The sequence below is a fragment of the Dendropsophus ebraccatus genome, chromosome 5 (assembly GCF_027789765.1).
Source record: "Dendropsophus ebraccatus isolate aDenEbr1 chromosome 5, aDenEbr1.pat, whole genome shotgun sequence".
Taxonomy (NCBI): Eukaryota; Metazoa; Chordata; class Amphibia; order Anura; family Hylidae; genus Dendropsophus; species Dendropsophus ebraccatus.
The window spans coordinates 144,792,976-144,807,056 of NC_091458.1; positions in this window are offsets into that span (position 1 = coordinate 144,792,976).

A 14,081-nucleotide genomic window follows, 5' to 3' on the forward strand; every position below is an offset into this window, starting at 1 on the left:
ATGTATCAGTGGGGAATAACTGGGCATTAAGATATTCCACTAATGCTACTAGATAATATTCAGATGTGCCCTCAGGACGTATAGCGGTACATATCATATTACCTTGCCCCGGGCTAGAATACCATATATACTGGAGCTGACTTCTTCTCGGAACCTTCCTTATAGAGACGGTTGGCCGTTTCAGTGTTGCTTGTGCTTCAGTGCTCGTTCTAGACCTTCTTTTAAGGAACCCTGGAATAGTTGGTGAATGTAGGATACTGCTTCTTTACCCAGAATGAATTGTGCAGTTCCACAGTCCACTAGTGAAATGGTCACTTGAGCACTTATTTTTTTCACTAGAACGATTCTGCTCTGGGCTTGTGCATGCAGATTGTAACAAGATACTTTGTCAATGTCTCACATATGTCTTTAACAGAGTTAAAGGTAATGTATCACCTAGAATCTTTTACTGCTCTTTTTCTAATCTATTTCTATCTTCTGATTGTAATTTTTTTGTTCATTATTATGGGGGCTGCTGTCTTGCCTGAGTTATTATTCCAGCATTTAGTATGCTGTATATGCTGTAAAGCACAGTGGGCCATAGGCAGGGGATGCTGAGTTGGGAGTAGCAGCTATTGTGTGTACCTGTGTGGGTGTTCTCTATACACTGGTGTCACGGGTCACTGTACTCCTGTCTGTGTTATCTATATACTGCTGTAACCGCTCACTGTACTCCTGTTTTTGTTATCCATATACTGTTGTCACCTGTCACTGTACTTCTGTCTGTTATCTATATACTGGTGTCACAGGTCACTGTACTCCAGTTTGTGTTATCTGTATACTGCTGTCACTGGTCACTGTACTCCAGTCTGTGTTATCTATATACTGGTTTCACCAGTCACTGTACTATAGGGAAATGATCTGGAAGTCTCAGTTTAGTCAAGAAAAAGTGTTCAGACCTGTACCGTTTGGGAGAGCAAGTGGTAGGGACTGCGCAAAGCGTCCTCTCCCCACTCGTTCTGACGATTGGTACGGGTGTGAACACTCAGACGCGGACCAATCAAAACTTTTCACATGTCTCTATGACATGTCAAAAGTTTTCTATGATGACACTGACAGTTAAAGTTTTCTATCTTTAAATCAAGACAGTGCTCTTTGTTAGGGTATGTTCACACTGAGTAAAATTGGCGGAATTGCCGCCTGCCTCACTGTCAAACAGTTTGTCTAACAGAGGGTTCGACATGTCAATTCTTTGAGCGGAGAGCCACGAGCCCTCTTGTAGACACACTGTTTAAAACTGAGACAATTCCGGGATTCCGCAATGGAGAGCTCCGCTGCGCAATTTTGCTCTGGGCTGGGGTTATTTTCAGTGTACGGTCGGGAAGGGGGTGGATATAGAAGCCGCTGGTCACTTACCTCCCCGGTTTCAGCGCTGGGTCCCGGATTGTGCCGCACCGCTCTCCTGTCCCGGTGCCGCTTCCTGGTCTGAGCTTCGACTTGAGACGTGACGTCTCAAGGCAGCTCAGCCATTCAGTGGTCGTAACGGAGAACAGGGCGGCACGATCCGGGACCCGGCGCTAGAACCTGGGAGGTAAGTGACCAGAGGCTTCTATATAACCCCCTTCCCTGCCGTACACTGAAAATAACCCCTGCCTGGAGTACCTCTTTAAGCCTAAAATAAAAACTGAATTAAAAAAAAAAATATATAGATAGTATAATAAAAAACTAGGGCAAAAAATCACCAAAAAATAAAAAATATGTTTAACGTAAGGACTTGGTTTAAAACTTAGGTCATTTTCTGATGACATATTACCTTTAACTTAGCTTTGAATCCTTCTCACAAGGATGCTGGAGAGATCTGAGAAGTTTGGCTGGATTTTATCAGGGGATAGCTGTTCTAGTCTCATGTCACAAGCAAGTGATCATTAAAGAGGTTATCCCACAAAGTCATAGAATTTTAGGTCAGAAAACACTTGCGTGTACATTTTATCTTGTTTCTGTGCCGATACAGCGTATACTCATTCCAGTGTTGTTATATTGCCCCACCTTCAGTCCCGCCACATTCTGTACTCTCTATTAATAGCCATGTGAGTACTGTCTGTTGCCCTTTTAATGCATTCACTTGAGAGGCGGAGGGATCCCTAATGGTTAGCATGCTCCGCAACGATTCTTGGCTTCTTTGTCATAGAAGAAGAGCAGCAGCATCGTATTCTCTGACAAGCAGGAAGAACTGGCACCTATACAGTAATTTCCATCTTTCTTGTTTGCAAGAAAAGTGAAGTGTGCGCAACATTAGCTACAGCATCGGGAAAGGATTTAGGATTAAACATTTGAGGTGAGCGGGACTTGTGCATGCTTTAGTCCACTCGCCCTGCATTTGAATGTCGGTGACTGACAAAGTTGAATGCAGCCCTGCATCTAACTTTGTCAGTGACCGGTATTCTAATGCGAGTGGACCGGAGCATGCACGAGTCAGGCCCATCTTTATTAAACACATCTGCAGCAATGCTTCCTGCATGGTTCTAAGGGTATGTTTACACTGAGTAAAATAGGCGGAATTCCGCCTTTCTTTGTGTGTCATAGCATCTCTATGGGAGAGCACGCGCTCCTCCGCTGCAAGCCGCTCAAAGAAATGACAAGTGACATGAGTGGCAGTAGCGGAGGAGCGCTCGCTCTCCCATAGAGATGCTATGACACACTTGAGACAGGCGGAATTCCGCCTATTTTACTCAGTGTGAACATATAATAAATCCTACACAGACCAACATTATATATCAAATACACCGGTGTATTTCAGTGTGAACATACCCTAATGGGGTAGGAACATGGCAGATGTCATGCTCCCTTCCCCACTAGCCCTGTGACAGATGTGTGCAAAGTGATGGGCCTGCAAGTGAAAAAATAAGCAAGGAAAAGAAAATCACTATTGATCACTTTGTTCCCCTAATCGTGGCTTTTCAACTCTCTCACATCCCAGCTTTCCAGTCCCCTGTGAGAATGATATAAGGATATGAGGAGTTAATTATACTGGAGATACCTGTATGTGATTCATCCGGGCAGAACATTACAGGGCATGACAATTATAGGGCAAAAATAGAAAACTGTGCATTGTGGCATTGTAAGATTTCTGGTTTCCGAACAGGAAGAAGAAGGTTTTTTTTTTAGTACAGGAAGCCATTATATTAGTAATTACGCTTACCAGCTGCTACCTAAGCAACTACAAATGTGGAAAGTGCTTTTCAGGCTTTATTGATCGCTCAGTATATACAGTGAACTATACATTACAGTAGAGTCAGATCTTTGTACTTTCTTGCCTGGCTGCTATGACAGATGATATATGCAGAGTAGTTCGATTGTAGATTATTTTCAGAATAACTATTATATATAATACAGATGATATATATACACATACAAACCAGTGTGATTCTGCTCAGAATATTTAATATTTATCTAAACAGGAAATGTGATATATTTGTATGGCGGAAACACTAAATCTGAATGTATTCCCAGCCTTTGCTATGGCCAAAGTAATGTAGAAACGTGCAAGGCAAAAGTCACATATAAGAAGTGAGGGAGGATTATAGAGAGAATAGACTGCAGAAAGATGGCTACAAGGACTCTTGGATTTCTTTAAGGCTGTATTGTAATATTATGTTAAAAAAATTCCATTAAATCCACTGGTGTCAGAAAGTTATATAGATTTTAGATTTTTTCAGATTTTTTTTTTTTATAGATGTCAGCTGCTGTATGCCTTGGAGGAAGTGGTGTATACTTTCCAGTCTGACACAGTACTGCTGCTCTGGACAGTTCCTGACATGGACAGAGGTGGCAGCAGAGAGCACTGTGTCACACTGGAAAGAATAAACCACTTCCTGTGGGACATACAGCAGCTGATAAGTACTGGAAGACTGGAGATAGAAGTAAATTACAAATCTGTATAGCTTTCTGACACCAGTTAATTTGAAAAACATTTTTTTTACCGGAGTACTGCTTTAAGCACTTTCTGAAGGATATGAAAGCTTTATATAAGTGATCTGTATTTTATGTACAATATACACTGATTTGACCTTTCCACTCTCAGTACCAGGTGAAAATATATGTTTCAGGGTTCTGTAAGCTTCTACTGTAGGTGGGATATTTATCCATTGCATGACAGTAAAATGCTTAGAATGAATTATTGATGACCATATACTGTAGCTTACATTGTTACTCATTGTACTTATTCGCTTATTAACTTACAAAGGGAATCTAGCTTCACACTGTAGTTTCAAGGTGTGTTCTTTTTTTAAATAAAAAAAGCTATTCCATGTAGTGAATTTGTACAAAGCAAGACTTGCCCCATTTGATGTGGGATAATTTGGGGGTTAAGGATGAGAAATGTGGACTTGCTCCTACACTACCTGCATGTTTTTTGGCTTCACACCCTGAAGAAGCTTGGGCCAAACTAAAGACATGGGCCCACATTTAGTTTGGTATTTGGTGCCACACAAGCCATTATTGTGGGTGACAGATTAATATGTTTGTGCCAGAAAAAAAAAAAGTTAAAACGTGCCACGGTCTACACTTTTTCCATATTCTCACACCAAAAGCAGCATGGCCAAGGATTGTCTTTATTTAAGCCACATTTACCAAGCTCACTAGACACTTTTTTGGCACATAGAGTGTCACATTATAAGCTTACAGAGGAATTTACTAAAGGGGTTGCCCATCTCTTTTTCAGCTCGGCCCCACTGTGTCCTACACTTCTTGGTTTGGTGCATGGGGGAATGAGCACTCAGTGGCGCTAAGCTGAATGAGCTCGGTTCAGCTGTGTCTCCCTTTGCCATTACTTGTAGAGATGATCGAACAGCACTGATGTTCAGGTTTGTACCAACTCGAACCATCGGTATTTGACTCCTGCTGCCTTCCTGTACCTTGGAGAAGGTAGAGACAGCCCGAGTCCCGCCTGGAAAACCGGAATACAGCCTGGGCCATAGGTTGCATTCCTGTTTTCCAGGCGGGACTCGGGCTGTCTTCCCCACGGAACGGGAAGACTGCGGGAGTCAAATGCTGATGGTTCGAGTTCGTACAAACCTGAACATCAGCGCTGTTCGATCATCTCCAATTACTTCAATCCAAGCCCTGGAGACATGTGGGATGACAAAGGGAGACATAAAATAAGTGCAAACATATTTACCAGCTCCCGACCACCATAGCTGAAAGTGTTGGTCAGGATCCAAGGCAACCGCTGTCAACATGACAGCGAGACAGAGGGGCCAAACTTCAAAAGAAAGCAATTTTGAAGTGCATTTGCAAAATTTCTTTCTTTTGCATTTCCCATCACCTAACAAAAGTTTAGGTGGTGGTAATACCCCTTTAAGAGCGGCTCTGAAATTTTCCCCTTGATTTATTGAGAAGCACATTCAAGACTGGGGCAAAGTCTCTGAGTTTTTGTACAAACATTCGCAACTTTTCCCGGTCTACACTGGGTGCAGTTCTTGATAATTTTTTCCCTTGAAGTTGAACTTGAATAAAGAATATGTCCCAAAAACATCAATCTATAATGCAAAGATAGCTTTAGTAAGTGTCTGCTGCCATAATGCCCTTAAGTATCAGTAAGGCCACTTTTACATGGCAGTAGACCAGTATTTTGAGTATTTCTTTGCCAAAAGCAGAAGAGGTTCCATTAAACTATTTCTCTGTTTATGTTTAAGGGTGCGTTCACACCTACAGGATCTGCAGCAGATCTGCAGCAGATTTGATGCTGTGTTCAGTTATTTAAATGAAATCTGCTGCAGAAAATCAGCTGCAGATCCTGTAGGTGTGAACGCACCATAAAGGGGTATTTCATTACGTAAACTTTTGTTAGGTGATGGGAAATGCAAAACAAAACAATTTTGCAAATGCATTACTTTCTTTTGAAGTTTGGCCACTCTGTCTCACTGTGGCGTTAACAGCGTTTGCCTAGAATCACGACCACTGCACTCAGCTATGATAGAAGTGGCCGAGCAGTGATTGGACTGGTGGTCGGGAGCTGTATACTTACAGGGTCCTTTTACACGTACAGAAAAATCGCTTTCTCTCTTATTTAGCGAACGGCAATCAGTGATTTTATTCTTTTAAACAATAGGCGTTTAGACGAGAAGATAAATCACTATGAAAAGTTGTTAATGCAATCGTAATTGCGTTCGTATATATATACTGTGAACGGTCATAATTGCGTTTATATCTATATACTGTGAACGATGAGTGTTTACAAATGAGTTTACAAACAATTAACAATGATTTTGAGGTCAGCTGCGATCAACGAATTTTTTTGCACGATAATCGGCCAGTGTAAAAGGCCCTTTAGTTTACTTACATCTCCCTCTCCCACATGTCTCCAGGGCTTGGATTGTCATTGGACAATATACAATTCAGAGGGAGGCAGCAGAGACGAGCACATTCACCTTAGCACTGCTGCGTCCTGCCCTCGCTCCCCCTGCATGTACCTGGAAGTAGGAGTGGGTTCACACTGAGGAATTCTCGAGGAATTGTAGAGGAAAGTTTCTGCTTGAAATTCCTCGCCTTTTCAGCTCTGGCAGAATAGGAGCAGAATTTGAGCGGAATGTAAGCGGAATTCAAGCAGAATTTCAAGCAGAATTAAAGCCCCATTGACTCCTATAAGATAAGACATGCCAATTCTTCAGGCGGAAAGCGGATCCGCGGCGGAATTTTCAGCGCAGAAATTCTGCTGTGTGAACAAATAAGTGGAAAGCCCATTAAAGCCAATGTGCATTCACAATGTTCATTCTTTATGGGCAGAATGCCGTGCGATTCCGCGCGCATTGTGACGTGGAATCCGCCTGAAAATCTGCGAGAATTCCTCAGTGTAAACCCACCCTAAGAGCGGGGCCAAGAGCAAAAAGGCGAGGTGGGAAAACCCTTTTAATTCCTAGTATTGGCTTACTGTTACAAAACTAACCTAACACTAGGGCTGGGTGATTAATGAAATGAATTTGATTAATTTGCCACCTGATTTGTAAATTCAATTTTACCCCCGCCAATCATATAGACTGCTGCTCTTCTTAAAATTTGCAGTAGCAGCGGAAGTAAGCACGGACTTCCCCCGGCTCATTTTCCCGTCACTGTCTGAACACTCAGACCCTCCTGACTGATCAATACTTTTGACTTGTTTGTGATATGTCAAAAGTTTTTTTTTTTCTTCTAATGATTCTCTAAAATCAAGAATCACCATCGAGTTAAAAAATAAATAAAATAAAAACAAGATTTTCTTTTTAGGCCAAAATCACTTACAAAAACTACTATTTTTTACGCAACTGTGGGATCATGGACAAAGTGTCACCTCAGGGATTTTGATGGGAATGAGGAGACAGAATGTTTTCCCAAAGTGCAGGGAACTTTGTTGTCTAAACTAATACTGTATAAGAATGGAATCAGACCCATTACACCCAGACGTAGGAAAAGGCTGCCTTCTGTATTTAAGGGGGATTTTTTTTTGTCTTGCAAATAAACTGGTGTCAGAAAGTTAGACAGATTTGTAAATTACTTCTACTTAAAAATCTCCAGTTTTCCAGTACTTATCAGCTGTTGTATGTCCTGCAGGAAGTGGTGTATTCTTTGCAGTCTGACACAGTGCTCTCTGCTGCCACCTCTGTCCATGTCAGGAACTGTCCAGAGCAGTATAAATCCCCATGTCAAACTGGAAAAAATACACTACTTCATGCAGGACATACAGCTGCTGATAAGTACTGGAAGACTTGAGATTTTTTTATAGAAGTAAATTACAAATCTATATAACTTTCTGACATCAGTTGATTTAAAAGAATTTTAAATTATTCCTTTAAAGGGTGCAACTAGCATACAGGCTGTAACCCATCTAACCATAGGAAGGTCTGAAGAAGTAATGGTGCTGATGTCCATATTCATGTTGTATTAGTATAAACCTGAATTTGGTATTCACAACAGAAAACATTGTAATATCTTAGGTTGCTTTCCTCGTAATCGCTTGTCCACATTGCAGCAACCTCTATGAAATCGGATACAGTCAGATACATATCCATTATGAATTGCTTTATGATACTTTATTATGTAGGACAGTGTCAGTCTGCTGCTAATATAAAGGTGAGATCTCGAAGTGGAACCCAAGACGCATACCGAAATTCAGGTTGTACAACTTAATTTCAATGAAAACCAAAGCAATTTCTATTGTCCTCTGTAGGGTGTGACAGTCAGCCATTCATGCCTCTAGGATATGGTGGTGCACGTTTGCTTTTTGTATTGGGTTATTAGCCGCTTGTTCATACTACACCACTTGTTTTTTAGGAAAGTCATCACAAGTCAGTCAGCAACATCTTGGGGCATTTATACCTCCCTGATCGTCTCAATAAACCTACTAAACTATTTGGTATGAATGTATGTACAAAGGATATTTGGAGACATAATAAATTTGTGCTTTTCCTGAGTTGTAGTCTTCACTTCAATAAAGTTTTATTTTGCTACTCACAAGTGTTTGTTCTTATAGTAATGTATGTAAATCATTTACTTTAAAAAGAAATTGAGCTACAAGATTAGATGCTCAGCAGAGGTAATGACGTGTATTTTGTGTATCTAAAGTTATTCTGTCAGCTGCAATTCACCTTCCAAACTGCTGTTTAGGCAGTGTTCACACCACAGTTAGCCTCATATAAAAATGAATGGAGAGCTGACATAGCTGAGAGCTAAAATAAGTAATGGGGAGAATATGTTTGTTGATGGAGATTAGGCGGTCACTGACTATTTGAATAGCTACTTCTGCTCAGTGTTTTCAGGAGGAGGCCTTCACAATCACAGTATGGTTGGGCACAGCCTCCGGTTATATGGGTTTAGCCCCAATGGTTTCAGTGGTTGAAGTTGCAGAGGAACTTACCTGTTTGAAGTTAAATTACGTGATGGGGTCCTCCCCAAAAGAACTCGGATCTGTGAATGCTGCCCCCTGTGTAACTAATCCCTCCTTACAGGAGATGTTCCTGATGATTGGAGAACAGCCAATGTTATACCCATCTATAAGAAGGATAATAGAGAAGAGCCAGGTAACTACAGGCCAGTTAGCCTAACATCTGTAGTAGTAAAAATGATGGAAACTCTTCTAAAAAAGAAGATGGTGGATCACCTGAGAATCAACAATTTGATAGGCGGATCATGTCAGACTAATCTCATTGATTTCTTTGATTATGTCACAAAAGTGTTGAATAAAGGTGATGGCGTAGATATGGCCTATCTGGAATTCAGCAAAGCCTTTGATAGAGTTCTCCATAAAGAGATAATAGAGAAAATTTGATTCCCTGGATAGTTTTCTAGTTTCTGAACATCATATTGATATCTGATCAGTCTTAGGCCGTGTTCCCATATTAACTTGCACGTGCAGCCGAAACCAGACCCTCATGCGGTAACCAATAGGCATGTGGCCAATAATCCTGGTAACAGCACATGACTACTGGGGAAGAAATGGGAACCTGGTTTTGGCCACATTCATTTCTCCACATGTAGACATTGTCTGAATCGCGTTTTTCATGGTTTTTAACTGCTTAAAACATAAACAAATGTCCACATTGAATCAATGATTAGAGCTGTCTGCATATTGTCTGAAGGAATTCTCACCACAGGATTGGTAGGTAATAGCTCCAGGCAGGGCCGCCGATAGGGCAGTACAAGTGGTACTGCCGTATGGGGCCCGGACCCTAAGAGGGGGGGGGGCCCGCCCGGCCCCCCTTGCCACTTGTTTTTGAGCATCCCGAGAAGCTGCGGCCGCAGCACAGTGAGCGGGCGGAACATTAAAGTGATCAGAATACAGGAGCAGGACCTGTCAGCGTCCTACTCCTGTATTCCCTCCCATAGGCTGCTGGCACTTCATACCAGCAGCCTATGGGAGGCCGGGACGTGACCTCTCTCCGGCAGGCGTGATGATGTGACGTCATCACGCCTGCCGGAAGTCCCGTCCCTGCGGCTCGCAAGATGGAGCCCGAAGAGGAGGAAGAGCTGCTGCCTGCAGCCACAGCGCGAATTAGGTGAGTAGGATGTTTGTTATTTTAGGGGCACCTCTGGGGGCATTATTAGCTCATGGGGGGGGCACCTCTGGGGGCATTATTAGTGTATAGGGGAACCTCTGGGGGCATTATTAGTGTATGGGGGCACCTCTGGGGGCATTATTAGTGTATGGTGGAACCTCTGGGGGCATTATTAGTGTATGGTGGAACCTCTGGGGGCATTATTAGTGTATGGGGGCACCTCTGGGGGCATTATTAGTGTATGGTGGAACCTCTGGGGGCATTATTAGTGTATGGTGGAACCTCTGGGGGCATTATTAGTGTATGGTGGAACCTCTGGGGGCATTATTAGTGTATGGGGGCACCTCTGGGGGCATTATTAGTGTATGGTGGAACCTCTGGGGGCATTATTAGTGTATGGTGGAACCTCTGGGGGCATTATTAGCTCATGGGGGGCACCTCTGGGGGCATTATTAGTATATGGGGGCACCTCTGGGGGCATTATTAGTGTATGGGGGCACCTCTGGGGGCATTATTAGTGTATGGGGGCATTATTAGTATATGGGGGCATTATTAGTGTATGGGGGCACCTCTGGGGGCATTATTAGTATATGGGGGCACCTCTGGGGGCATTATTAGCTCATGGGGGCACCTCTGGGGGCATTATTAGTTCATGGGGGCACCTCTGGGGGCATTATTAGTTCATGGGGGCACCTCTGGGGGCATTATTAGTTCATGGGGGCACCTCTGGGGGCATTATTAGTTCATGGGGGCACCTCTGGGGGCATTATTAGTATATGGGGGCACCTCTGGGGGCATTATTAGCTCATGGGGGCACCTCTGGGGGCATTATTAGTATATGGGGGCACCTCTGGGGGCATTATTAGCTCATGGGGGCACCTCTGGGGGCATTATTAGTATATGGGGGCACCTCTGGGGGCATTATTAACTCATGGGGGCATCTCTCAGGGCATTATTAGTGTATGGGGGCATTATTAGCTCATGGGGGCACCTCTGGGGGCATTATTAGCTTATGGGGGCCACCTCTGGGGGCATTATTATTTCATGGGGGCACCTCTGGGGGCATTATTAGTTCATGGGGGCCACCTCTAGGGGCATTATTAGCTCATGGGGGCACAGCAGGGAATCCTACATACAGGGGGCATCCCACATTCCTACTCGCTTTACTGCACATAACACCAAACAGCGCAGTTACTATGGGAGCCTACAGGGGGGAGAAAGGAAAGGAAGCTGCTAGAAATGTGCGGAGCCTAAATTGTTTGTCTCGCAGGTTCTGAAAAGATGAAACATATCTGGAAGAAATCATCATGGAGGTCTGGGCCGGATGGAGAGGAAAAGGGAAAGTGACACCTCAGATCAAAGAAGACGTCACCTGTGAGTCACTGTATGACACTTTTCTTATTTTGTAGAACATCATTTAGTAGGGGCGCCCCGAGGTGACAGCTACTACATTATCTGTACTCAGAGATATCACTGTGTTATCTGTGGTGTTACATAGGACTGCAGGTGAAATCTACTACATTATCTGTACTCAGAGATACCACTGTGTTATGTGGTGTTACATAGGACTGCAGGTGAAATCTACTACATTATCTGTACTCAGAGATACCACTGTGTTATGTGGTGTTACATAGGACTGCAGGTGATATCAGGTGATTTCTCCAGGTTGCAGAAGTTCAAACTTCATCGTGCCCTGCTGACAGTTTATTATGGGAGTTGTAGTTTTGCAGCATGTGGCTCTTCAGGTTGCAGCACTACAACCCCCATTGTTTCCAACTGGCAGTTTATGATGAGAGTTGTAGTTTTTCAGCTGGATTGATTGGAATACAATGATTAGACAATGACACAGTACAGTCCATTAATTATAGGGGGCAGTAGTGCAGTACATGAGGTGGAGGCAGTGACAGTGCATTAGAACATCGTGGCACATTAGAGTAATTGGATATAACGTTAGATATGACTTTGCCTGATCGGGTGAGATGGGGGGGCCCCAAGCTAACATTGTGCACCAGGGCCCATCAGCCTTTAGCTACGCCCCTGGGTACAGTTGTCAGGGGCCCGAGCTCAAACAAGGATCCAGGGGGGCCTGGCCATCCAGCCTCCCTGCATACTGGCTACTGACAGCTGTACCGCACAGGCAGGAAGCAGTAGAGACACAGGGCCCCCGCCCCTCACTATCTCCTCTTCCTGCTTTCACTTGTGCTGGGATGTCAGAGAAGGAGGGGCAGGGAGCCGCTGTGTGAGGAGAGGGACTGCAGCACCTGGGACCTGGAGCTTCCCTGGTCAGAGTAAGTGTGTGTCTGTGTGTTTATATATACATGTGTGCTGGTGTCTGTGTGTTTATATATACATGTGTGCCGGTGTCTTTATACATGTGTGCTGGTGTCTGTATGTGTGTATACATGTGTGCTGGTGTCTGTATATGTGTATACATGTGTGCTGGTGTCTGTATACATGTGTGCTGGTTTCTGTATACATGTGTGCTGGTGTCTGTATACATGTGTGCTGGTGTCTGTATACATGTGTGCTGGTGTCTGTATACATGTGTGCTGGTGTCTGTGTGTGAGATCAATTCTAGAGAACTGGCTCATGTCATGTACCCCATTTTCCCCAGTGGCTTGAAATGTAACCTCTGTTATACAGTTATAAAATTGTAGAACCTAAATGTGAACAAGGTGCAATTCAAATAGACACTTACTTGTATAGCTGTCTCTTGTGCTCTGTATGCAGTGCATTATATTCACCCCTGCAACGTACAATTTATAGCGTGTCTACAAGCACAGCAGGGCTCATTATGATGGAGACTAAAACTTATACAAGAGTGGGGTAGGGGTTCCCCTGTATTCAGAATGCTGTTGAGTGCTCGGCGATGCCCCGTCTGGGATTATTGAATTTCGAGGGTCTATGCAGAGCAGGATAAAGACACCTCTGCTGCACAAACAGGATCTCCTAGAAAGCGTTCTCACCGCCATGTATTCGCTATCACTGTCTTGGGTGAGCTAAACTAGTCTGCCTGGGGGGGGGGGGGTGCGATTTGTATATGCTCACTAACATGGAACAGCCTCATTATATTAGCCTTATCAACATATTCTATGTTAGTGAGCATACCGGGGGGGGGGGGGGGATATTGGTGAACATATACAAACCAGACAGCCCCCCCAGACCCTCGAAATTCAATAACCCCAAACGGGGCATTGCCTAGTACTCAACAGCATTCTGAATACAGGGGAACCCCTACCCCACTCTTGTATAAGTTTTAGTCTCCATCATAATGAGCCCCGCTGGGCTTGTAGACACGCTATAAATTGTACGTTGCAGGGGTGAATATAATGCACTGCATACAGAGCACAAGAGACAGCTATACAAGTAAGTGTCTGTATGGTGACATTTAAATTGCACCTTGTTCACATTTAGTTTCTACAATCTTATAACTGTATAACAGAGGTTACATTTTAAGCCACTGGGGAAAATGGGGTATATGAGCCAGTTCTCTAGAATTGATCTGATCCAAATTATACCTCCCAGCAAGGCGTGGGTCGAACACACAATTTTTTTTTTTATTAATGTGGGGGGCCCAGACACTTTGGTTGTATGGGGCCCTGAAATTCCTGATGGCGGCCCTGGCTCCAGGCATCACATTTAACACTGCCACACCAGACCTGAACAACATCACCATACTGTCACTGGATAAAACCACCATACCCCTCCCTCGAAAAACAACTGAATTACTGGCAAGTTTGAACGGGAGGTTATCCACGCTCCAGGGCGGCTCCTGCGGTTTGCTTCTCCCCGGGTCCCGCGCGCTGTAGCTTCAGAGCAGCCTGTCAGCTGACAGGCCGCTCAGCCAATCACAGGCCGGAACCCGAAGCTAGAGCGCGTGGGACCCAGGGAGAAGCGGATCGCAGGAGCAGCCCTGGAGCGTGGATAGGTAATGTATATCGTCAGTCACCAGCCGTGCACCGCTATTACACATAGCAGTGCGTGGTCGGCACCCGACAAATATAGGTTCTAACCTATATCAACGATCAACCGATGATCGTTGTCATCGGCTGATTGTTGTATTTATTACACGGAGCG